The sequence below is a fragment of the Paralichthys olivaceus genome, chromosome 6 (genome assembly GCF_024713975.1).
Source record: "Paralichthys olivaceus isolate ysfri-2021 chromosome 6, ASM2471397v2, whole genome shotgun sequence".
NCBI classification, from domain to species: Eukaryota; Metazoa; Chordata; class Actinopteri; order Pleuronectiformes; family Paralichthyidae; genus Paralichthys; species Paralichthys olivaceus.
The window spans coordinates 13,678,339-13,703,880 of NC_091098.1; the positions used below are offsets into that span (position 1 = coordinate 13,678,339).

General features: G+C 42.5%; 1 protein-coding gene across 5 annotated transcripts in view; it reads right to left on the reverse strand.

The window, feature by feature from the left end:
• Positions 1 to 25,542, reverse strand: part of rerea (arginine-glutamic acid dipeptide (RE) repeats a) — a 125,050-nt gene that overhangs the window by 82,638 nt on the left and 16,870 nt on the right. For 2 of the 5 annotated variants that reach the window (XM_069526300.1, XM_020089124.2), the window contains exon 1: positions 6,976 to 7,687. The gene's annotated coding sequence lies outside the window, so the exon portion shown is untranslated. Of the gene's footprint in view, positions 1 to 6,813; positions 6,851 to 6,975; positions 7,688 to 15,678; positions 15,757 to 15,957; positions 16,073 to 25,542 lie in introns of those variants that run through there. The other 3 variants (XM_069526299.1, XM_020089122.2, XM_020089126.2) reach the window with 3 other exon arrangements.

Sequence of the window (25,542 nt, forward strand, 5' to 3'; positions counted from 1 at the left end):
TGTTCATACCAAACACATTTTCAATCGTCCACAAGATGAGGATATAGTTAGTGTGGAGCACTGCTACTCTGCTACAATGTGATAAACAATACAAGATGTCTTGAGCAGACAAACCAGCCACTTGATTCCCAGTGTGTAAAAATGACGCCAGGCGTGGGCAAACAAAGAAATGAGAGGTTTAGATAAATGCATGAACATTAAATTAGGAGAAAGAGAACCTCTGCTGCACTAAATAAGTGTCATGCTCCAATAAGCAGCATCAAACCCTGTGAGCATCTGCTGCCGTTAAGTCTCACTCCCTTTGTTTTATGGTGCGGCGTCACAGTTAATGATTTCCTCAAGATCTCTGCTGTCCAAGTGTGATTTACATGTTTGAAATGCTTAGTTGAGCAGACACAGGTTTGTAAAGTAACAATTTCTGGCAAAGCTGAATCCAAACAGTGTTGTGGCAACACTTCGAAATTTCATTTCAAAAACTACGTTGATCAAGAGGAAACAGACAAGGTATCAGCATATTGCCTTTCAGTTTCTTCTTGTTTACATATCTGGATTGTGCAGTCATCCCTTCCAGAGAGAATCACCGCCAGCAAAAACAATTACGCTCCCCCCACCCGAGCACAAGCCTCTCACTGGCTGCCTCAACTCAGCTTGACAATCAAGCCCATTAGATCTTTCTGTGAATTAATGCTAGTTAACTTAAAGCACTGACACACATCAAGAAAAGTCATTAGCTTGTCTTTTTAGCATAAAAAAACAGGAATGATTTGCCGGTTCAGAGAGATCATCTCCCTACATGCAGCCTGGGGCAGCCCTTACGATCTACCTCATTATTTTTGGAAGAACAGGGCCACAGATGAATCCTATTGGATTAAATGTAAGGTGCTCTCATTATGACCTGGCTCACACACACACACACACACACACACACACACACACACACACACACACACACACACACACACACACACACACACACACACACACACACACACACACACACACACACACACACACACACACACACACACACAGCTTTATGCAGCTCTTCTTACAGACAAAAGAAAATGGAGTAATTCACCAACACTTTAAATATGTGGATGAACCTATCTCAACTGAGCTGTAAAATCAAAGATTAATTGTTGGAGTGCATCACTCCCACACAGCTTCACATACTACAGTGAAAACGCTGTCAAATGTTGGCTTTTTTTGGTGGAGACAAGCTGAGCTGACTATTACCAATGATACAGTGTGAGTGATAAAGATATTTATTCCTGCTTCGAGAGAGCTTTTTCCACATGTTAGTCCGCAAAGCTCCGCAGTTTCATTCCTGGGTACAAGAGGCTGTTGCCGTGTTTTCCAATTTATGTTGCCAGGGTGACAAATGAAAAGCAAATCATCCGCACGACTAATCAAATGACTGAGTGACAACAAGTCAATATTTTCTCATTGTGTGGGCAAGCAATATATCTGCACAGTAACGGGGCTATGCTCCAAGGCTTATGCAATGCTATACTGAGAGCATTATACGGATAATGTGTCAATAATCTGGCTCGGTGTGGCCGCTAAGAGCAGTGCCAATAAAGACGCAGTATCAAAAGACAACCTTCACCAAGCTCAGGCGAAATTACCAACTCAACAGACATCGCCTGGGTGCTGTACTTCAAACAAACATACTTGTGTAATGGCTACAAGCCAACAAAGACAAAACTGTAATTGTACATTGATCTTTCGAGGTCTGAGGATAAACCACTCAAAGGGCACAATATGTAAACACCAACCAAGCCGAGATATTAAAGGAAATGGCAGAACTGGTATCTGCAGCCGGTGAGCGCTGTGCTTAGAGAATTCAGATTTTATCCATTCCCTTTAATTCCGTAGGGCTCACTTGTCATTTTAAAAAGACATCTCATTAAAAATAACGCAGACAATTAGCTTGCTTTTGATTACATCCTTCACAAAAAAACCTCCCTTAACACAAAATTCAGCAGCAGCACACATCATCTCTACAAGGTTGGTTAAACACCAGCAAGATCAATGGGTAAATTTATCAGCAAATATCACCATTCGCTGCCTGGCAAGTAATCATTAAGGAATGGCACTGATGCATTATTCATTGGCTAATGTATAATTCAGACTTAACAGCAGATTCTATGCATAAATAAAGCTGTGATACATTTAAACAGATTAAATGTTTACTTGCTAAAATAGGATATGAATGTGCCGCATGAATGCTCCCCGCTGCCATCACTCGATTATTTGCTACCATTGCTGAGGAGGTAGGGATGTAAGGTGGATACTGAAATATAGACTTTGACAGCCCACTCATCATATCACAAACACTTAATGGACACAGGATACTGATATGAAATATGTTGTGCTGGTGGGGGAGGCTGTTACGGTGCAATAGATTGCTAGAATACCCAACAGCTTCCAGTTCATTGTTGAAAGCAGTGAATGGAAATAAGGATTATTCAATAAAAGCACACATCTTAACGGTAGCACAATTTTATTTCCTGGCACATGAAGATTTATGGACCGTCACTCTCACTTTTATTTCCCCTGGACATCTGCACCTGTGTTTAACCACCGTGCTGCAATTGTGAGGATGCTCATGCTGAAGCGTCAGAGTTGGTGTCAGAGGGACAGTCAACAGGGAGGACAAGGAAGCGGAGAGGACGCACTCCAGGCTCCATCTGACTGTGTTCAGAGCAGGGCGGCCCTGTGGGGATCGCCATTCCACTTTATGACCATGCACTGAATTAACGAGGCCAGATGCCGCCCCCCCCCTCACTTAACATGTGTGAAAGTGCCCTCCGATGGGCTCAGCTGCTTTAAGGATGTACAGACAGAGAGGGGGGAAAGGAGATAGGGCCTATTTTCAATTATACCAATTTCTCACTCATGGTTGGCTCCAGAGGTTTATGTTAATTAAAGATATCAGCCCTTCTTCTGTGCACACAACAAATTAGATGGAATTTTCTATGAACAATCAAAGTACCTCTCCTGTCCTTCATCTCCATTTCAGTAGTCACCCACCAGAGGGTACTGCCTCCTTAGCGGTGCTGCCACAGTTTCATGGGTACTGTGTCAATCTGGTGCTAATGTATTCTAAATGAGTCACTGGTACAACCACTATCTGCAAGGACAATAGGTCAGGAAATGCCGAGCCGGCTCAATCCATTTAGAAATGAAACCCATCTGAAGAATCAACAAGAGCTGAAGAGATTTATCACCGCTCCTCAAAACCATGAGTCTGCTTCTGTGTCGGGGGATGGTACCAACAATGGTATGGAAGCCATGACTTCTTATTGATTTTCCGCCCGGCTTTATGACAAGGCGGCTCTGGCATTTCTGTATTGTTGGGGTCAAAAGTGGGAGGGTAATTGCAAGAGATACATTTTATGTGGTTTAGATATATGCAGTTAAGCCGCATTCAGACAGGCTAAAGGCTGGACCTGTAACCTAAGTTTACCTGAACAGCATCTTACAGGACTTTGTTTAATGGGTTAAACATCACCTCTGTTCTCATTCATGTGGCTTATTATAATAACAAAAGGATTGTTTCTTTGTCATTATAATGGGATTCAGTCATTCAGACTATTACCCAAATGGAAATGATATCAAAACCCAAAACAGACTCACTCATTAACAAAATGAAATGACAGCCAACACTGCATCAGTTACAACTCAACTTTCTCTGATTCTTTATGCATTACATCATGCCATTAAAAAAACAACACACAGGCAAGCTCAGTGTTTTTCTACCAGCCAGCAACTGCCATCATCCTGACACAGGCAGGAAAAGGGTGCAGAGACGCAGCGTGGCGCAATCCCAGTGAGAGCCATCATGCGAGCAGATTAAATAACATTTTTCCAATGCCCTGTCAAACATTCAGCCGTGTCTGAGCAGCTAGACAGCCGTTACAGCCTCACTGTATGAAGCATTGCTCTCTCTCTCTCTATGGTCAGAAACAGCCTCTTTGATCCGGATATCGCCCCTCAGATTCCTCAGAGGTGACACTCACACGCGCCTGTATGTGAGGTGAATGTTTACTAGCTCGCTGTACCTTGTCAGCGGTGAGACCTGTGTTTGTGAAGGGGGGAATGACTCACACTGCTACTATGCTTCCCTCGGTTTACATGAATCAACAACAGACTGCGGACTCAGACCCAGATCAAATTGCACATCAGATTTAATTTCCCACAAACACTGGTTTAAGCACTGCAAATAGAGATGATGCGAAATGATACAGACAGCAGTATGGCAGTGTGTACATAATTATGATTTAGGCTGCTATATTCTCATCTGATAGGAGTCTTAGGCTGAAACGCTCGGTGCTGTCTTCCCATACAAAACCCACACTGCAGACCAACTCTTGCTCTTGTGTACAACTCCATTAAGAGGCCAACCGCCACTTCCTTTTTCATCCAATCCACAAGTGAGTGAAACTAAATGGATATTCTAACCTCTGGGGGAAGTGAGGAAGATGCTGTTTCAAAACGTAATCAGAAATACAAGCTATGCAAGTTTTCCTACATGACAGCATTGGCTGACACAGGGATTTCAGTCACATAACTAGTTACCATTTGGAAAAATAGCACTACCACACAATTGAACAGCAAAAGCATTAAATTCTACTACAAAAGACACCTCTAGTGAATGCCACAGTCCATTTCTATAAGAATCTCAATGTCTTCTACAAATGTCTGGAAAAAAACAAATACATTTTAGTTTTAAAACGCATCACATTTGTTACTTTTATTCATGTTGTTCAGACAACTCCAGGGTTTATTAAGCCCCTAAAGTTGAGAGAGTTTTAGTTCAAAAAAACTCTGGAAATGCATTTTAGTCTAGAAGGACAGAAATTGAGCCTTTTGGAAATAGTGACACAGCCACCCACATTCGTTTCCCGATTGGGTCTTAACGGTTCCATCTCGGCCACTGAAAATGAAATCCTTGGTCCTACCCTTCATTACAGTTTCTTATCATAGTATTTTCAGCAACTAAAAAAATAAATAAAGTCAACTGCAAACACACAATCTGCCTCCTGCTTTCACAGACGCACGCATTTCAGGTGTACATAAATGATCATGTCATATGCATTTTCAAGTTGGTTCAGTATTAGTGGAGATTGTTTCTAATACAGAGCAAAAAACACACTGGATGAAGATTGTTTTTCTTTAAAAAAGCTGCTTTAAACTTAACTGTAATGTAATGTACAAAAATGTATTGGTGTTAGTGTAGTCTAAACCCTATTTTGTTTATGTTATTAGTAATTTTTAGGCTAATGCGGTGGCACAAATAAACTTGTGTCAAGTGACATCAAATTGGTAAAAGACTTGTTGTCTGTAATATCTTTACACTCTATCTGCTATTGACCCTGAAATCAAGTCACTCCCATTTCAGCTTGGAGAGCCCTGACTGACAGTTCAGCTTTGTCCCCAGTTACAGGAACACCACTGTCGAGTGTTTAACTGTAATTACTCCTCATAGCTCACACAATGTTGCATATTCACGTTTGTGTGACTAAACCTCAAATGTTCAAACTATTTCTCGGAGACCTTTATGTTTCAACAACCATCCATTATCTGCATAGCCGGTGTCATACATTAGCCTCGTGTAGTGTAGTCCCACTCAAGTGGATTAATCTCATCTGAATCATTAAGCTAGAGGTCACTTCTCTGCTAGTAGAGGAACAAAAAAATGCCACAGGAAGCTGGGCATGGTGGAGATTAGCTCCTCACAATTAGCGATGCAACTTCCGAGTCCACATTCGAGCTCGGTGAAAAATGCAGCAGCAGTGGAAGGATTTCAGGAAAGGATTGTTTTATATGGCAGAGATTGAAGGCAATCGCTGCTTCCCCTCTGTCCTCGTTTTGAATCTTGAGGCTTTTCTTTGTGCTTGTGTGCTGCTTCATACCCTGTGGATTCAGCTTCTGAGAGTCACAAGAACACTTACTATGTCCAATGTTACAGTGATTTAAGCAAACAAGCCCTCCTCCCTGTGTTACTATAACTGAAAACATTAGATAAGCTGCCTTTCAGACAAATAACTGTAGTCTGCTTTCAGATCCTAAGCTGCCCCCTCCTAAACAGACACACATCCCACCAGCCACCCCCCTCAATCCTAGCTCTTTACAACAACAGCTACAGATCTCCTCCCGCCCTCACCCACCCCACAGTGAGGGCCTGCATGTGCTTGGGCCAGAGTTCATAGCCTCTGGGGTGCTGAAGGGGGGGCATCAAGTTAATTTGGTGGCCCTTCAACAGTTTGAAACTGGTTCACACATGATCCCCCTAAACTCTTCCTTCAAAAACACACCAAGATACTCTCCATTATTACAGTGCAATAATCAATTTATGACATGAGGGGGGTTGTAAATCCAACAAGCCAATGGAGGGGAATCCCACCTGTCAAATGTATGTGCCACAGACTCATCAAGATTTATTTCATCATTTCCCAAGGGGAAACAACGTCTCTAATGTGTCCTCGGAGCAGATTGCTCAGATAAACATCCACAGATACTTTCCAGCATGTTTCCTGGGACAGCTCTACCTTTTGTTCACTCCACTATTCTCACTTTGGAAACCATTAGCTGCTGGAGCCCTGTTACAGGCTGGGCCAGGTCATGGAGGTTGCTCCAGGGTCTGCTTCACAGTCCAGACTAGAGCCAAGTTTTACAGCAGCGGCCAACTTTCAGCCTGGCCAGAGCCATTCCTCAAAACATTTGACTCGAGGTCACACGCGCTTCCTGCTCCGGATATAAACAAAACAAAAAGAATCAGGACACATTTTTTATCTTAAAACTCACCCAAGTTCCACTCGGCTTCAGTCATCATCACTATTGTCCAACAACTCTGTCTGGATAACACACACTGCTCCCCCCTCCACCGCTTGTCTGCGCCCTCCTCCACCAACCACAACCATCCTGCAATTTTTTTCCCTTTTTTTTTTTTTGAATGCAAGTACTCACCCGCCAGTCTGGTGATTCGTGGGGAGTCCCAAAGACTGCTGCAAACAAGTTGGGGGAAAAAAAGCGAGCCTTGCCCGAGATGACCCACCGAACTTCAAAAAATATATATAAAGAAAGCGAGCTGGGCCAAATCCAAGACCCGGGACAGAGTGAGGCGAACACGCACACTTCTTGTGAAACAGCACGCTGCCCGCACGGAGGGACTCGGGCGAGCACTTGCTTCCAACAAAGACGGTTTCACTTTACTGATAGACTCATGTTCGCAGCAGCAGCCCCCTGTTCTTCTTCTTCTTCTCCTCCGGACTGCTCCTATTCCCCTCGGCCGTGTTGTTGTTGTTGTAGCAGTCGGTGATAGTGTCCACATGAAAAGTAACGCGGCGCTGCTAGTTGTTGCGAATGAGGGGGGTGAGGAGGAAGCCAGCGAGTTCGCCGTTTACAGGCTCCGCTTCCTTTTTCCACACACACTCACACACGCACACACACACTCTCCTCTCTCCCTCTCTTCCCTATGCACACACACACTTCACGTCCTCCCTATCGCTCCCTCCGTCTCTGTGAACCCCTCCTCCTCCTCCTCCTCCTCTTCAGCTGTTCAACAGACGCATCCACATGGCTGACCTAGTCTTTCTTTATCCAGACACTAGTGAAGGAGAATTACCCCGACCACACTCTCTCTCACACACTCACACACACACACACACACAACAAGCACAAAAAAAAAAATCCGAGCGAAACAAAAACATGGACTGGATTCAAATAATCGTCAGGGACAAAAGGGTGGTGGTGGTTTGGGAAGAGAGAGGGGGTGGAGGGAGAGGAGGGCACCAATGGGGCTGATTGATGGAAGCCCCGTAGGGACACGCTGTGTGTGTGTGTGTGTGTGTGTGTGTGTGTGTGTGTGTGTGTGTGTGTGTGTGTGTGTGTGTGTGTGTGTGGAACTGCATGAGGAAGCAACACGCAGGCTGCCAGAGCGACCATCATCAGCCGATCAATGGGGAATGTAACACTGAAACAAGACAATGAAAGCGGTGAGCGCTGGTGCTAATAGTAGTACTAGTCCTAATTCCTTCATTGCGCGGTTTGTTTTTTGGTTTAATAGAAACTTAAATGTACAATCATTTTATGTACAAGTGATTTCTATTTTAAAACAAGAGTATAAAGATTCAAGAGCGAGGGAGGGAGGGAGGGAGGGAGGATGACTGCTGCTTATGCTTGTGGAGCTCATTTGCATTTTTGGATAATGAATTAATTAGTCACCCCCCACCCCCCCTCCATTAAAAAGGCAGAAACAAGCAGGGAAGATAATGTGAATAGTCCATTAGCAGTATTTGTGAAGGCTGATTTTAATTTAGTCTGCACATGACATCCAATGTGATCCTGGTCATTTCCCCCAAGGTCTCAGTGCTCATTTAGTCCCGTTTAGTGGCAAAGGCAAAACTCACAGTTTGTTTTCTTTTTTTTATCTAAATCAAACCATTGAATTGAAATAATAATAATTATCTGACCATCCGCCCCACACGAGTATGGTATTAAGTTATAGAAATGAATGGGTAGCTTGACACATTTTCATTGTCTTAAACATGATATTGGATCACTGTCAAAAATCCAATTAACTCCAACAAATTGTCTGCGCACTCTTTTTTTTTTAACCACTAAAGCCAAAAGACAGGCAACAGGGGAGGCGGGCGGTAAAGAAACTGAGTGGAGGGTGGTGTGCAGAGAGTCCTTCATTGTGCTGGAAACCCTGTTGGTCATCTCTGTTTCATGAGCAGAGTGGGGGTGGGTTGGGGGCTGGTAATTCTACTGTGCAACAAAGTGCTGGTAAAACCTTTTCCAGTTCCTAAGGCTACTGTCCTGAGAAGTCATGCCCCCACCCTCCCCCTCCACAGAGTAACATAACACCACCACAGCCACAGCTGCTCTCTTATCGCTGTATGTATACATTTCACAGGGTCAATATTTATGATATTTACACAAACACACATAGTCTGCCTCCTTTCCTGAGTTACACAAACATTCAAATGATCCAAAACTGACATGGACGGTGGAAATGCAAGTCTGGATTTCTGATGCATAATCAGAGTCTAGAAGGAAAAAAACAAAGGCTCCAAAAAATACTCCTGTCATGTTTCCAAGAAGAGACCAGTCAAATGCCAACATTTCTCAGTAGGTTGGTGAGGCTTAAGTTGGCCCGAGACGGCAGTGAAGGGTGAATGCAGTGAATCCTGTCTGAAGGCAGTGCAACGCAAAGCCGGATTGGCTGGCAGGGCAGGCTCCCCTCTCTGGCAGATGAGATCCCATTATCAGGCAGACGAGAACTCCACCTCCAGGATTTCACAGCTCCTCTGTTTATCACATGGCTCTGTCAAGTTGGGCACCATTAACCGATAATGAAAGGAGACAACCGGTGCAGTTACAAGCAAAGCACTCCACATTCTACAGGCCTAAGCATGTATCTGGGAAGCTGACTGTGTCTATTCAATTCTGTTCAGCATTCAAACGGCCCATCACAATACCTTTTCCCTGAGTAACCCCCCCCTGCTACAGTGCCTTCGATCCCCAACAGAACAAAAACTGGTTACTTGGTGCCTCTTTCTGCATTCAGAGGAAATTACATCTAACGGAGCTGCGCGCTGCTCGAAAAAGAAAAAAAAAGACACTTTTCCACAACACTATTTTTCCTAAAGATTGTTAAAGAAGAACAATTCCTTGAAAGAGCTATGGAAAACAAAGGGGGTGTATAAAAGGAAAGAAATGGCAAAAAAAAAAACAACCTACTGTCATTTTAAAATATGTTTTTTCCCAACCACATCAGACATAATTAGTACAAGTGTTACTAAACAGAAAGACTGCAAGACTGCCACTGAATCAAAGGCCAACATGTACCCCCCCCCAAGTCTGACTACTCCATTTATGGTTTATAGGATTCTGTAGCCACTTACGCTCATTAAAAATGAATACTTAACAAAAGCCGCGGCTGACACAGTGTTTGCTTTAGCCTGATTTCCTCCACGCCGGAAAAAAACAAGCCACTCAGAGGCAGCAAACACAGAATGGAAGCAAAAGAGATGAGATAGAGTGAAAGTGCTCCGCTACACAAATAAGTCAGCCAGTAGCTGAAACAACAGAAAAAAGTGACATGGATGACTGAGCCAAGCCTGTGAGAGACTTGGCAAGCCTCAGAGGCCCTGGCCTCTTAAGCACTCATATCTAGTAACTTCATTTAATACATTCACCAGGGATGAGCAGACAAGTTGGGGGGGAGAGAAGAAAACCGACTTGTAAACCGAGGGGGAGGGTTAGGTTTTGGCGGTGGTGAGGGTGTACTTCAGAAGCTTGATTTTAGCACATGACTAAATCTCAGCAGCGCAACAAGCCAACTTCCCTGCTGCTTAAACATAATACAGGGAGGAAAGAGCGGATGTGCGAGACTGAACCTTTAGACCGTTTTCCCATTCGCAGACAGGTATTATCTACACAAGCCGTTCCTCACATATTAGAGACTTGGAACAGTGCTATTCCAGATGGGGCTTTAAAGCCGCGACTCTCTCTTCGCCACACGTACTATATCCATAAAGAACAAAGACTGTGTGACTGCTGCTTGAAGTTACTGTTTCTCATACTGACGGCAAGTGCTGACCCCCCTCCCCACTCTTTTCTCTGTTGGCAAGCAAGCAAAAAAAAAAGAGGAGAAAAAAAGCTGACTTCCAATCATTCATTGCCCCTTTTAGCCTTCATGGATTCTTAAGAGAGCACTTTACAAGTTGGGGAATCCAACGGGAAAATAGGGTCTTACATGACTAATTAAAGCACAGACTTTGCCTGGAGGGGCTCGAGAGAAGGGGAAGCAATAAAACAACCCTCTCCAATCTCCCAACAAAGTAACCCAAGGAAATTACTAAATATGTTTGAACTTCGTGCCTGTGGATATGAAGATTTTAGGTTTTCAGGGATTATTGCTGGAGCTAAAGAGAACATTGCTTGATAGAGCAAAATTTCATAAATCAAATTAAAAAAGGATAGGGGTCACACTTCTCTGTACAGCCTGTAAAGGTGACAAAAGACTTACTGAAAACAAAGATGTCCATTGGAGACAATCCAAACAGACAGCTAGTAATTAAGCTGCTACCTAGCAAGCCTTTATTTGAGATCATTAACACACTCAAAATGTGAGGGAAGCCAAGGAATGGTATTTCACTTTAGGCAATCAGTGCAAGGTCTAGCCTCACATAGCTATCTTGTTTACATAGCTATTCACAGTCACATTTGGCAGCCTCGCAACACTCTGAAAACCAAGACACTTGTAGGCTACATATGTCCGATCTGTTTGCCAAAGCTACACAAGCTCCTCAAGAGAGTGAAACTCTCTCACAGCAGCCATTTGGTAAAACTATTGCATATAAAAAAATATGAATGTAAGTAAACCTTATTCCAGATGGAGACAGCTCCCACCTGGTTTCAAACTTATCAAATGTTAGTGAGAGGAAGAGCAGCATTTTTATCTACATGAAATTTAAAACAAAGCAGAACTTGTTGGCTCATTTAAAGACATTAATAAATATGAGCAAAAACAACAAACCGCTTTAAAAAGAACTGGCACAGTGCTTGTTCAAAATGTGCCTCTTATCTCATGAATTCAACATTTCATTCAATCATCACTGCTTTAATACTGCTGATAATAATGAAGGAACTAATGGAGTATGATACAACAATGTGGTAAAAAAGCTTCCTTAGTGAGGCTTATGAGGTTGCATTTCTTAAATCAGTTAGAAAGAGGTTTTGATTTAATGTTACCGTCTTTTTTGGTGCTGTTGAACTGTACTGGGTTTATATTTGTCTACGCCATTTATATGAAACAAGATAGACAAAATATTTGGAATGCCTCTCGGTGCAACTCAGTTCAGCACAGCAAATTACAGCCTTTAAAAGAGGCCATTAAAATAAATCCACACCCTCTTAAAAATTCAATAAAAAGTGAACATCACATCCACATAGAGGGAGGATTTATTACAGGGTTGTTGTGTTGTATTGCATTAATTTTATTTAGGTGTACCTAATAAATGGACCAATGTAGATTTAAAGATACGCTATTTTGAACAAGAATTAATTCTTAAAATGGGTATGGCGTGGATTTATTTCATCACTGGAGAAATATACAGTCGAGTTAATAATTTTTTTCATCAGCACGGAAAAAGTTGGATTTATTTAAGGATTATGACAATTTGCAACGTTACTTTTTTACTCATGCATGTGAGAAAACAGAAAACGGAAAATATTCAAATTCCTACCCCCTGATGTAATGCATTCCTACCCGACAAATTTTATACTAGACAATTCTAACACAAATGTGTGTTCAAAGGTTGTGTAAGGAGGCAAAAATAAGAACGACTTTGATTGTTTGACTGTTCGATTCATGAAGCTGTTGCATATAAGTTAAAAATGGAAGTGTGCGCCAGATCTATAACAGGAACCCTCGTGTTTTTGGATTTTTCATTTTCTTCTGTAGCAGGTAAATTAATGAAATAAACATTTACATGGCAAGAAAATACAGATCAGATTTCCTAGCAGGAAAACTGTGCTTCTTATTTTATCCAGAATTGTGCAGCTCTGGCACTTGAGTAATACCTTAGATGCTATTTCCACTAAACCCCTGATTTTTCCACATTCTTCAAGCCCTCACATGGACCGTCTGTGTCTGTCTGATTCTCCAAGCAAAACAGGGCCTCATTCATCTGAATAAAAGACTGGTTCAGGCAGCGGTGGCTGCACTGAGAACAGCCTCTGAGGAATGAGACTGTATTTCCAGGAGGGCAACGGAGAGACAGAGTGCACGCTGTGGTACAAAAGAGGAAGTTTACATTTCAGGCAAATCCTTTTGTGAACAAAGACACAGCAAGATAAACAAACAGAGCTCGCATCTGATGCTTAGTTCTGGATCCAGTTAGGGAAAATCTTTGAGCGAAATAAAACTGTGTTTAAAAGTGATCAGCAGCCTGCAAAGCAAAACACAGGGTCCATGATCATGAAAGCAAGACAGTGTGGCAGTTGGGGTGTGATTCCTGTGTGGTTACTGTCTCCAGGCTGATTGTGATCAGATAGCCAATGACGGCTCCATTTCACACTGAGCACATGCTTGTCTCACCTCCATACACTGCCACCCTATGGACAAGGAGCAGTGTTGCAGCTTCGTGCTGTTGCTGTTCTAACAGAGGGGGGTGGGTGTGGGGGAACTGTGGCTCATTATGGGTAAAAAAAAATAAAATAAAACATTAACTCCACACACGATAATTCATGACATGCGTATTACGATGCTCAATATAGCGCAATGGCCCACAAAGCCGTGTCTATTTTTTCACCCCCTCCAGTACCAATGCTTATTCAGAAATCAATTATTCTACTCTGGTCTCACATGGCTGCTCTGAGTGTGTAAGCTAATGATTCAGCCATCTAGTTTACAGATAGACAGCGATAACTAGAATAAGCACATCCATTGTAGGTCAGAGGAGCAAGATTCTCTGAGCAGTTCAAGCTAATCTTTTACGCATCTTGGATTTTTCCACCTCTTCTTTTTTATGAATAACAGCAGAGAAAAGTAATCTCAAAGGCAAGTGTACGGTCAGCGTGTCAGCACTGGGTGTGGCGAAAAAAGAGTTATTCAGAGAGACAGCACACAGACAGGGTGTTGAGGTGGCGTTACGAGATGAGGGAGTGAATGGGTAAGAATCGGTCGGTATGCAGTCGGAGCAGACAAGTTTGGAGATCAGTGCTGAGGTCAAGAGGAGCCACTTAGCTGTGCTTTGGCCTTACAACCCCTGCAGCGTTCAGAATCAACCGCTCCACTGTGAGAGTAGATAAAAACCTTGGCAAACATTCTCGAATCTGTAGACAGCTACATTTAATAATGCATGCAGTTTTTATTTATGGCTTTTTAAAGGTACAAAATGGAAATTAATGGAGATAGGCAAGAAGGTGGGAAGCTCGCTCATTAGCCAGAATATATATTAGGTTATCCTCACTAGTGCAGATCCCCAAAGGCAACGGCTTTTTCATAAACAAACAAAGCAATAAAGAACCCAGACTAAAACTCTCAATTACAACAAAACCATGGAGGTCCTTTTTGATTTTTTCCCCCAAACTATTACCACTAGAATTTAATATGCAAGTTAAAGAGATTTACACCAGATGTGATGCTGCAATGTTCTCCCATTAAACATTATTACAACAGCAATGACACACAAAGAATAGCTGCCCCTTTTGATGTCTCTGGTGAGGAGATAATGTGATGAAATCTGAGAGTGATATGTTAAGTGTCATTTATGATTACATGGCAAGCCTGCTGCTCTTTGTCATTATTGTTTGGGCTTATGAATCAACTGAGCATGGAACTCTGCTGCTTCTCATTATGCTGTTGTGGACACAGAGAATTACTACTCAGAAGTGGTGAACTGGAAATTCGGCAAATTGCTTGTTTGGATGCACATATTCTGCATAATGCATGAGGCATCTAACATATAATAGATGTGTGTGTCGGTGTGTGGTAGAAAGTGAGTGTGTGTAAGCGATAGCCACCGAGTGGGAGACACTGAGGGAATGAGAGCTAGAGTAACACTGGTGATATTCAATATTGAGCAGAGTGGAAACCTAACATGCTGCATGGTAACTCTCTTCATAATAAGAAAAGGAGGGAACAGACAGAGGCGGCTTGATGCAGCATTAGCTCCATAAGTCAGCTCGTGGAGGAGGGATGGGTGGAGGGAAAGATGGATGGGTCGAGCGAGGGGAGAAAAGATGGGAGCAAGGGAGGGAGTGCAAGCTGTAGCTCTCTGTTCCTGCACACATCAGCAGTGGGAGGGCAGGGATGCGCGGAGGCCAAAGCAAGCCAATTACCAAACTCATTAGTGACCTGCTAGTAAGCTTTGAACTGCAGCACCCTCCGTATCGTGAATGATTTCTCCACTGTTTCACGCACCACTTTTAAAAAAAATGGGTGTAATTTTGAACACGCATTCAAAATTGGGAATTAAAATGCAACATAGAATCACAGGTTAAACAGCAAATGTATGGTAGTTTGGTAGACTGAAGCTGAGACATTGCCAAAATATAGCACTTTCTGCAAAGGCAATGCTAAAACAATATAGAATGTAATGCATTGGGACAAAAACACAAGAGGGGGTTAGCACGAGTTAACAGTTGAGGGATGAATAAGCACTGACAGGCTTGAGCCTGCTTATTCCAGCTGGACAGAAAGTAGCAGGAGTGAAGGCTGGGAGGAAAAGGACGAGTGCAGTGAAGACAACGTGGGGGAGGATGAAGAGTAAGAGGAAGAAGGCAAAATGGGCTGAACAATTAATCAAAATCAGAAAATGGCAAAATGCGATATCTAAATCACATAAGCTTTTTTGTGAAAAAGTAAGCATACCAATCTTGAAGGAAGCAGTTTGATATGAAAATTATTGTTTAGTAAAGACTCAATTAAAAAAAATATATATCATCATTTTTATTTTAAACTTAAAGTGTCTTATATCACAACTTTATTATTATTTGCAAAATAATGGCAATATGACTTATTTTTGCATTTCATTCAGCCCTAGACCACTAGGTGGTGCAGGAATAGAAACATTTTGGGGGAGGAGAAGGGGATAGAGGGCAGAGGAAAATGCTGCGTTCAACATCGCTCTAGTGTCGCAAAACATTTTGACTAACCTTGACTGCATTCACCTCCTAGTTCACTGCCACACTGCTTCTCAACAAGTATTGACACGACAGTCTGCAAGAGAAAAACTGAAGGGGGGAAAAACAGACACACACAAAGGAGAAGGGAAAAAAACATGAATGATGTGTAAATGGAACAAACAAGGTGATAACAGCTTGACAGTAGAGGTGTATACATGGGTGACGACGGCTGCCACATTTGGCATCATGTGGAACACATGGTGTATGTAGCCACTGAAAGACAGGAAGGTGCACGAAAAAATAAAATACCATTCACAGTGCAGTTAACATTTTCACTGAGGAGATTGTGAGCGTTTATTCGAAGCCAGTATTCATTTCCCTCTTCTTCTCCTCTCTGGATACACACAGATCCAGGCACTCATACCTGCCACACACACACACACACAGTAAAACACACATATGCATATACACAAAGAAACACACTCGCACACAGTCCCCCACCCCCGAAGCCTCCCCCATTATCCCATGAGCCCTCTCTTCTCTTCCTCGCTCGACAAGAGCTTGGAAATAAAAACATCACAGCTCTGCCTCGCAGCACCTGTTCAATAACATTGACATTTCACATTCAGCATCAGGCACACTGAGAGGTTCCCTGCATTTTACTCTCTTTAACACCCAGAAACGCAACACACACACATTTCTACACATACACACTCTATCTGCTATATTTTATGTTCAGGCGTTAACACTGCTCACACTGGGAATGTGTGCGTGTGTGTTTGAATTCAATCTGTATGAGGTGGAACAATCAAATTAATTGTTGGTTGGATTTATGATAAATATCTCTCTTCATGAAACCTGTTTGTTGTATTATCATCTAGTACTATTTTTCGCTCAGATCTATTCAGTTGTTAGCTACTTTGTTCAAACTAAAACTTCTACAAAATCAACAAATCAAAATAAATGAGTTTTGTAAAATGTGTCCAGATGGTTTGGAATAATATATAGATTCCGTTATTCATTTGGTTTTTATCCATATTATCATTAAATGTGGAACTGAAAATTATGAGGAAGAGAGCAAGATGAGATGAACTGATGAATATGTATGTCACTGTTGCTGGATGAGTATGTGTATGATTTGTCTTTTTCCTTCTGAGGAAGGTGTGGCTGGGTTCTTAACAAATGAACTATTACCAGCAACGATTGTACAAAACAAGGCAACTTCTCAAGATGTTTGATGTACAAAAAGAAACGGTTTATTATTCCTTCCCCTTCCTTCTGAAGCAGTACCCATCCTGAGTTAGTCCTGCATTTGAAGTGAAATGGTCCGTTTGGTATTGAATTTGAAACGAACACCAGGTGTGCCGCGAATAAAATCTAGGTATTTCTATCCAAGCAATCTCAGCACTGTTCAGCAGCACAGTGAGCAGTGTAAACTGTTGTCTGACACCAAGATGTCGAGGTTGTGGATGTTTGATTCAAATGTTCGGCTTGATTTTCTTTTAGTCGACATTATAAGGCATATTTCTATACAATAGTTGCCACCTGAGGACAAGATGAAAAGATGAAACGAGCAGTGGGCCACCTAATGCCAGGGCTCAATGGTGTTACCAGGTGCAGCCTAACCTGGGTGGCTGAGCAGGGACATCTGCTTGACAGCGTTAGAGCCATAACCACAGAGTAAATGGCAGTAAAGCTGAGGATTAAATCCATGTATGAATAGCTCACATTGATTCTGCTTTCACCTCCTGGGATTTCCACAGTGACAGATAATGTGGCCATCAAGCACACATGCATACAGGGACTCATCTGTCTCCCAGTTTTTAAAAAATCCTCTAAAACCAGTGTGTGACTAACCTATCTTCATTTTAATACTCATATCTCCGCCTAGGGCTGTAACCAAATAGCACGAGGCATGGAGCATCATTGCTTTTACAAACTGCTGATCCATTCAGTCTCTCCCACTAGTCTCAACGGAGAAACTGAGACAAACTCAACAGGCCTAGAAATGTCCATTCCTATATTTTAGCATGTGTGCTCATGCGATCACGCCCACTTCCTCAGAGTAGAGGGTTATTGTATGTGAGCACCGTGGGGTGATGTGAATGATGACAAAGACAAACTGGCCTTTCTGTCTGTAGCTGCCTGGTCTCAAGTCTTTAAAATCGGAATATGCATGCACTCACGCACGTGTAATAAAATCCCTTTCAGACAAGCGTTTGTTTTCATGATCATTAGTCAGTGTCTCTAACTGTCCAATAGGCTCCTGCTGACAACTACAAAACACCACCACAGCACAACATGACAAAAGAAGGAAGCCTGTACTTCATGATTTCAACATCCAAAGAGGCCAGTGTCAAGTGTATTATGAGTGTGCAGCCGTGCACACCAGTTCTTCAGGTGTGGAACGAGATAAAAGAGGACAGAAAATGTTCAGGAAAAAGACACCCCAAGACAGAACGCAAGGCTCAAAAGACAAGAGCATTGTTGAAAAGAAGAGTCCGACAAGAAGCAGAATAGTGTGCAAGCAAAGACAGGTAATACCACTAATCTTTTTTATCATCTTAAGTAGGGTTGGGCGGTATGACGGTATTATACCGTGTGACGGTATAAAATGTCTACCGGTAGAGATTGTGCAATACCGTTTATACCGGAGAAAGAGCAGATGTCTGCGGCATCTCTCTGAGTCACTGTAGTTACACCGCCTTGACACACGGGGCACTGCAGGCACTGCAACAGACTGCTTGGCGTGGTTGCATGAGCACATGAAGAAGAAACCGCTTTACCGGAGTGATAACAATCATGGCGGAGGCGGAGAGTGAACGGAGGCAGCCCGACCCACTCATGACGAAGAGGAGGAGGAACTCGTTCCGAAAAAGGGCGCTACGTCTGTTGTGTGGAACTTTTTCGGATTTAGAAAATCAGACAACGAACAAAACGTGATACTCTGCAAAGAGTGTCGCGCGACTGTTGCTGTCGGAGGTGGAAACACCAGTAACCTCTTCCACCACTTAAAGATAAAACATGCTAAGCAGTATTATGAAAGCCAAAAGATGCGTGGCGCACCTGCTGCATCAAAAACAAAAGTTGCAGCAGCTCCTCTCGTCCAAAAGAGCTTGGCAGAGTCTTTCGCCAAAGGCACCCCGTATGACAAAAAATCACGTCGATGGAGGGAGATAACGGAGGCCATACCAAAAACCATACCGTGATATATACCGTTACCGTGATATGAAATTACTCATACCGTGATATAAGATTTTGCTCATACCGCCCAACCCTAATCTTAAGCAGAAATGACAGAAATAGTAATATCGTGATATATATCAATATTGACTGATATGCAAAAAACGAATCCCTACCTGGAGGGACTCATAAGAAAGCACAAAGCACAATTTTGATTTAACCTGGAAACCATATTTGGGAACCAGCAGCGATCTGACTCCCTCATCCAAAATGGCTGCATCGCGGCTGACATTAGCCAACTTTAACACCCAACAAATGTGATTACCTGGTGATTAGTGTGTATTGTGAGGCAGCTCCATTAACCTTTAAGAAACAGAGTGTGGAGGCTGCAGTATGTAGCCAAGTGGAACACTCTCCTTACCACCTCAGAAAAAGACATGAGTGAAGTGAGTGAGAGAGAGAAAGAGAGCAAAGAAACAGAGTGTGACAGTAGAGCAGCTCCTATTAGGTAAGCACATTGAGCCGTCAGGCCTGCACATTCATCAACATACAGAATGCCAGTCAGCAGCACTAGCAGCCTTGTCTGCTTTCTACCATGCTACTGTGGTGAGTTGGGGAGGGCAGAGTGACAGCCAGGCATTTGCAAAGCAGATTTGGACGACTCTCCGCAGCACTTGGCAGTGCAAATATTTCTATGCATGGCTTGGGTGTGTTTTACTAACATTTCCTGTGCCCTTATAGGCCATGGGTTACTACTGATATCATTATCATACCAGCAGTGTAATAGTCTGAACCCAGGGTGTGCCAAGATCAATGGAACACCAACATTTGGATGAATTCATTATTCTGGTGCTGTTGAGCTGCGAAAACAGACTTTGTTCACAATGTGTTGTCGGATGGGTATGAATGAAAAGAGCCCTGGCCTGTTTTCAGAGTGCAGCATCCAGACATGGGGTTAGGTAAGTGGATCTGTATGAAAAGTGAGCCGAATTGGCAGAGCTCATGAGCTTCCTTCCCTTATCTCAACTACGGCAACAATGGTTACACACAAAGCTCCAAATTAGGGCTTGATTACAATTTAAAATTCCTGATTAATACTTGTGTAATACTTCAACTGACTCTTGGACATTTTGAATAGTCACAAAATGTAGGCTGCAGTTGGACTTCAAGTATCCATTCAAGAGGATGTGATCTAATTTAAATTGAATGCAAAAGCAGGTTGGTGTTAATGTTGTGTTAGGATTAGGAATATAAATTTAGAGTAATACTATGCTTATTTACGATGATATTTTAATAATCAGTTATAGACGGAATACCGATCTATAGTGCAGCCCATAAAGGTCAAAATAAATGGGCAGCCTAACTTGTGACAATATCACTTTGACTTTGCATTACCAGAAGTAATGGGACAACATACATTGAACTAAACACTTCCAAACATCTAAACACAAGTGTAGGTATAAATATTTTCAGAGTAAGACTATTAAATTTGATAAAAATAGAGTTGTGGATGAAATATACTGTATACCATGCAAAAACCTTTGTAAAGCTTAATGTTTGATTTAAAGATCAATTTGTATATTTCGATATTAGCTAATTAACAGAACATTTGGGGTTTGGACTGTTAGGACAATTGTTAACACCCATAACTGGCCATCAAGGACTATTTTTCCCAATTCGCTGTCATTAAGCTAAGAATTGAATTGTAAATCGAGAAAATAATCAGCAGAATAATTGACAATAAAGGTAGTCTTTAAGATGTTACTTTAAGTCCCTTCATGTTAGTGGATAAATAAAGCAGCTGGCAATATAATAAAAAAAACACCAATATAACAAAACAAGAGAAGGCCGAATTGCAGTTGAATCAACACTAAAATTTAATCTTCCAGAATCAGAAAGGTGCTATTTGTTGCCAGGTAATTGCATTACCTTGAATTATATTTTACAGATAGTAATTTATTGTGTCAATCTTCTCAACAACGTTTATTGCAGAATCACAAGCCCCCTCGTCTTTTCCTGCAACCAACTTGGTCTCAATCATGAGTGTAATTTGAGAGCAGCCTGATTGTGTTAGGAGGTAGCTGATTGCTCTGATGAGCCGAGAGCTGCTGAGCAGCAGAAAGTGGGCCATCTACACTGAACAAATAATGACACCAATAACAGCAGGGTGATATAAGGTTGTCAAAGAGACTGTGACATTTTAAATGACAGCCCTGTCAGCCGCTCTACAAAACTGGCCAAAAACAATCCCATATGAATTCATGTCAGGTACAACCTTGAGCTAAGGACTTTGCAAACAGTAACACTTTTGCAATGCAGCAGCATCATCTAAATCACATTTTAGTGACTCTGCTCCATCTTCAGGGTTAACCCCATCTGTGGCTATGCCCTATCATCATCCTTTGCATAGAATCACGCAACTTATTCCAGTATACAAAAGGCTAATGCACGTAAATCACAACTAGATGACTTGGATGCTTGACACTAAGCCTCCCCTGCATACTAGCTGTAGCTTGAGTGGGCGAGAAATGAACCTTGTTATGTGTCCTGACACTGGGCTCTGCTCCCCAGCAAATAAAAACATGCCTCTCACTTACAGCCCTGCCTGCGCCCACAGCCCCATACATCAGCATTATAAAGGAGCTCAGCAGCCTCAAGGTCAGCTCAATTTCCTCCTGCTGTTATGAAGTATCAGAATCACAGCGAGAGGGGGCACCCACACACATGTAAAGAAATGATTTAGGAAGCGAGGGAGGGGAGGGAGAGACGGAAAAGAGAGGGGGTGCTGTGTGAAGGAGAGGCCGTGTGTAATACAATGGGGAACTGTGACAAACCACCAGGAGAGAGCCAGCCTCTCCTGCAGTTGGGATGTACGAGCGCAGTCATTTGTGAGAAAAAAAACCATAGAGAATATTAAGCATAGTTGCTCATTCCACACACTAGGAGTATCTGCCTTATATAGTAAGTAATGTGATTGAACATCTTTGGTTTAACAAGCCAATTCCACTTGTGTAATTGCTCAAGTGCGGTCTGTGAAACTACAGAGCAATTAGGCCTACTGAATTATTGTTTCAGAAAATATGAATACAGTGTTTACCATTTACAGTAATTAAATTCTAAGCTGTTACATGGGCACAACAGCAACCTAATGCAAACCTAATGCTTTTTGTTCTTTTTGAGATCTGGGCCCATTCATCACATGCCCAAGCAATTTGATAAATTACACAGGAGCATGAAAGCTGATCATGTGCGTGGCAGAGTGCGGTGCGTGTGTGTTTGCCTCTGAGTGAGTAGGCAGTCATCCTTGGCTGCCTCATTGGCTGAGGTTTGACATCTTCAGCTAAGAGCCTGGGGAAATAACGGCAAATTCACTTAATGGCACCACCTCATCTATTCCTCGTGCAGAGAGAGGTGGGAGAGAGGAGGGAGAGAAGAGGGAGAGTTCCTTGAGGTGTAAAAAAAAGGCTGTGTGCTCTCATCTGTGCTGCTGTCTCTCCCATCCAAGGGAGTGCAGGTGTGTGGGTAAACATTGAGTGCATTGAAATCCATCACTGGCTTTGGTCGGCCACCAGCTGTAATTTGCAGTCAACTATGACCCTTCGCAAAAAGCCAGGCTGCCTGTGCTGCCGCTATGAAGCTTTTTGTGGTGACAGCACCATTTGGTTTGATGTGTGGTTGCATTAAGGGTATGTGTGTGATGATCTGTGCCCACAAAGACAAACATATACGGACCTAAAGATGCAGCGATGATTTACATGGCTGCAGGTAGACGCATGCATGTTTGTGCAGGTGTGAGTAAACGCAAGTGTGTGTGTGTGTGTTTGTGTGCCTACAGGGAGTGTTACAGAGCCGGAGGTATAATGGCCCTACTTCATCTTTGTGTGAGGTATTGCAGAACAATCCAAAGCAGAGCTCAGCTGCTTGGGAGGAAGGCTGGGCTGGCTTGCAGTTGGATAACATCTCCGGGTAACAGCAGGTATGCTATCAGTGCAGCCCCAATCCCTCAGGGCTATTTTCAGAGCCTCTGACCCCGGCATGACTGGCTGGATGACGTCTCTGTGCCAGCAACACAGGAAGAGCAAGACCCGAAACCACACTGTTACTTCCTATTGGCTGCAAAACATTTTATTCCAGCAGCTCTTAACCGCTCTGTTATTGTTCAGACGCTGAAGAGGACTCAACGGCTCAATGATGATGTTTACAAGAGGTGCAATTTCTCAATAATTTACCCAATAGAGACAATATTCCTAATAATAAAGGACCATGAAAAAAACTTGTCCAATTACCTTAACCTGAATACAAAACACAATCGACTTATTCAAAAGCATTTTAGAGTTGATGATGAATGATGACTCACAGTCTGAGATTTAATACTATCTTGCAGCAATCTGCCTGCTTGATAAAACAGGCTCCAACATCACATTTAATAGCTGCAGGATATACTGTACACAGCACAGTGTTGTTGCAGAATCTGTACAAAGGTTATAACACAAAAGCAACATGATAGAGAGATTTGGTGGAGTCTCAACGATGGAAGGAAAGTGAGACTGCCACATAATGTGGAGTATTAATTCAGCTATACTGTATATATCTTATAAATGGGGATGATTAGCCCAAATGAACCGCTAATATAATATGTATGAAGAACAAGATCAGGTGTTATGCTTTCCTGTGGACCAGCTAAATGGAGTCAATAACAATCGCATCAAGGGCTGCAAGTACAAGTTTCATTATTGATTAAAGAGCTGATTAATTTCTCAATTAATCAATTATTTATGAAACAATGCTCATCACTATTACGCGGAGCCTGATGTTATATGTTAAAATGGCTTTTTTAGTTACAACTTACAGTTAACAAGTCTTTAAGGAGCTATAATATTTGGCATTTTAGCTACAAAAAATGACTTGCATGAATAGTACCTTATTAAAAGAGTAAATCTTTGTGATTAATTTGATCATTTCAGCTTTGATAAAATCCATCAGACTGAACCAGATTAAAAACAAGACCAAGAAGGGAGCAGACTATTATGACTCAAAGGTTACATATTTGAGTTTCATACATGAATACAGCAGCCAACAGCTATTCTCTATGTAAAGCTACAATGGAGTAACGGCGCCCTGAGGAAAAAATGACGACACTGTGATGGAGATTCTCTGTTCTTTGTTCTGGTAGACCATCCAGCGTTCATGCAGATGCGTGTGGATGCAAGTCGCCCCCTGTGAAACTGTAGTGAGATGACTTAAAGGTACAGTGTGTAGAATTTAGTGATATCTACTGTTGAAATTGCATGTTGCAGCTGAATACCCCTCACCTCACCCTCCCTTTCCAAACATGACAGAGAACCTGTGGTGGTTCAGTTGTCATAAAAACTCAAAAGGTGTTTAGTTTGTCCAGTCTGGACTACTGTAAATAAGATGGCGGCCTCCATAGAGAGATAGAGTATTTAAATATAAAGGGGCTTTTCTGGGGTAAAGAAAACAACAATTCATACAATTTAGATGAAAGAAACTAGTGAAAACACCATGAGGATTATTCTACATTAAATTTCTGCCAATAGTTTCCTTTCACCTAAATCTTACACACTGGACCTTTAAGTTCCAATCTGCAGCAATGTAATCACGACACCTGGATGACGACACAAAATTTTTCTCCTTTCTCAGAACATGGCTATGCAAACAATGGTAGCTAAGTAGCTGTTAGCTGCCATAACAGGCCCTGCTGAGAGTGCTCCGTTAGCTTGGTCCCTAAATAAATTACATTTCCTTCATTGGCAATGGTTCTTTTAACTATAAATACAGAATCATATAAATAACTTTAAAACTGCGACAGTCATAAATTGACTTTCCAAAGGGAAAACAACACACTTTTCTTTCTGAGTAAAAAGACAGAGGCTACTATCAGTCACACTACAAAACTATCGCTATTCCACCACATTGTGCTCTTTGCATACATTTCAAGCAGCGGTGTCTGAAAATAGATAAGCCAATAACAGAAGCATAATATCAGTGAGTGCAGTGGTGCTGGAGTGGGGGGTGGGGGGTGGACACCCCCTGTGGGCTTTCTTCTTACATAAAGCTCTCCTCTCCCATCTGAGTGACTGGCTTCCCACTATACTCGGCTCCCTGCGGTTCAGTTGTCAGGCCCCTCTCCATCTCTTTTCTCCACACCTGCACCTGACATTGCAAGTGTTCTGTCACCCACTTCTCCTCATCCCCCTGGAGGAAATGTTGAGCCCCGCCCGCTAGCTCCCAGCAGCCCCTGGGGGCATGGGACAATTAAAAAACGAGGCAGGAGCTCAGTCAAGCTGACACGCAGAGTCTCAGATAGGACCTTGCCTGTATCGCTGTCAAGGCAGGGGGTGCTTTGGCATTGGAGCCCAAAGAAAATAATATATAATGTCTGTTGTACTTGAGATCAACATTCACTCTAGTGCAAGGTGATGGCAGCATATCAACACCCTGAAAGCAATGCAGTCTGGCTGGGGCGATATATTTGGCCTTACAGTATTCAGACATTGCTTGACACACACACACACACACGCACGTACGCACACTCCACTGCTATATTCTGGTGTCAGCCAATTACATCCCTGCCCTGACTGCCCTTGACTACACTCCATAACCTCCCTCAACAAACCATGTCAAAACCCTATGCACTGATTTTTTTGCTTCCATTTTTGCTCCTTCTTCTTCTTTTACTGAGTCTCTGTC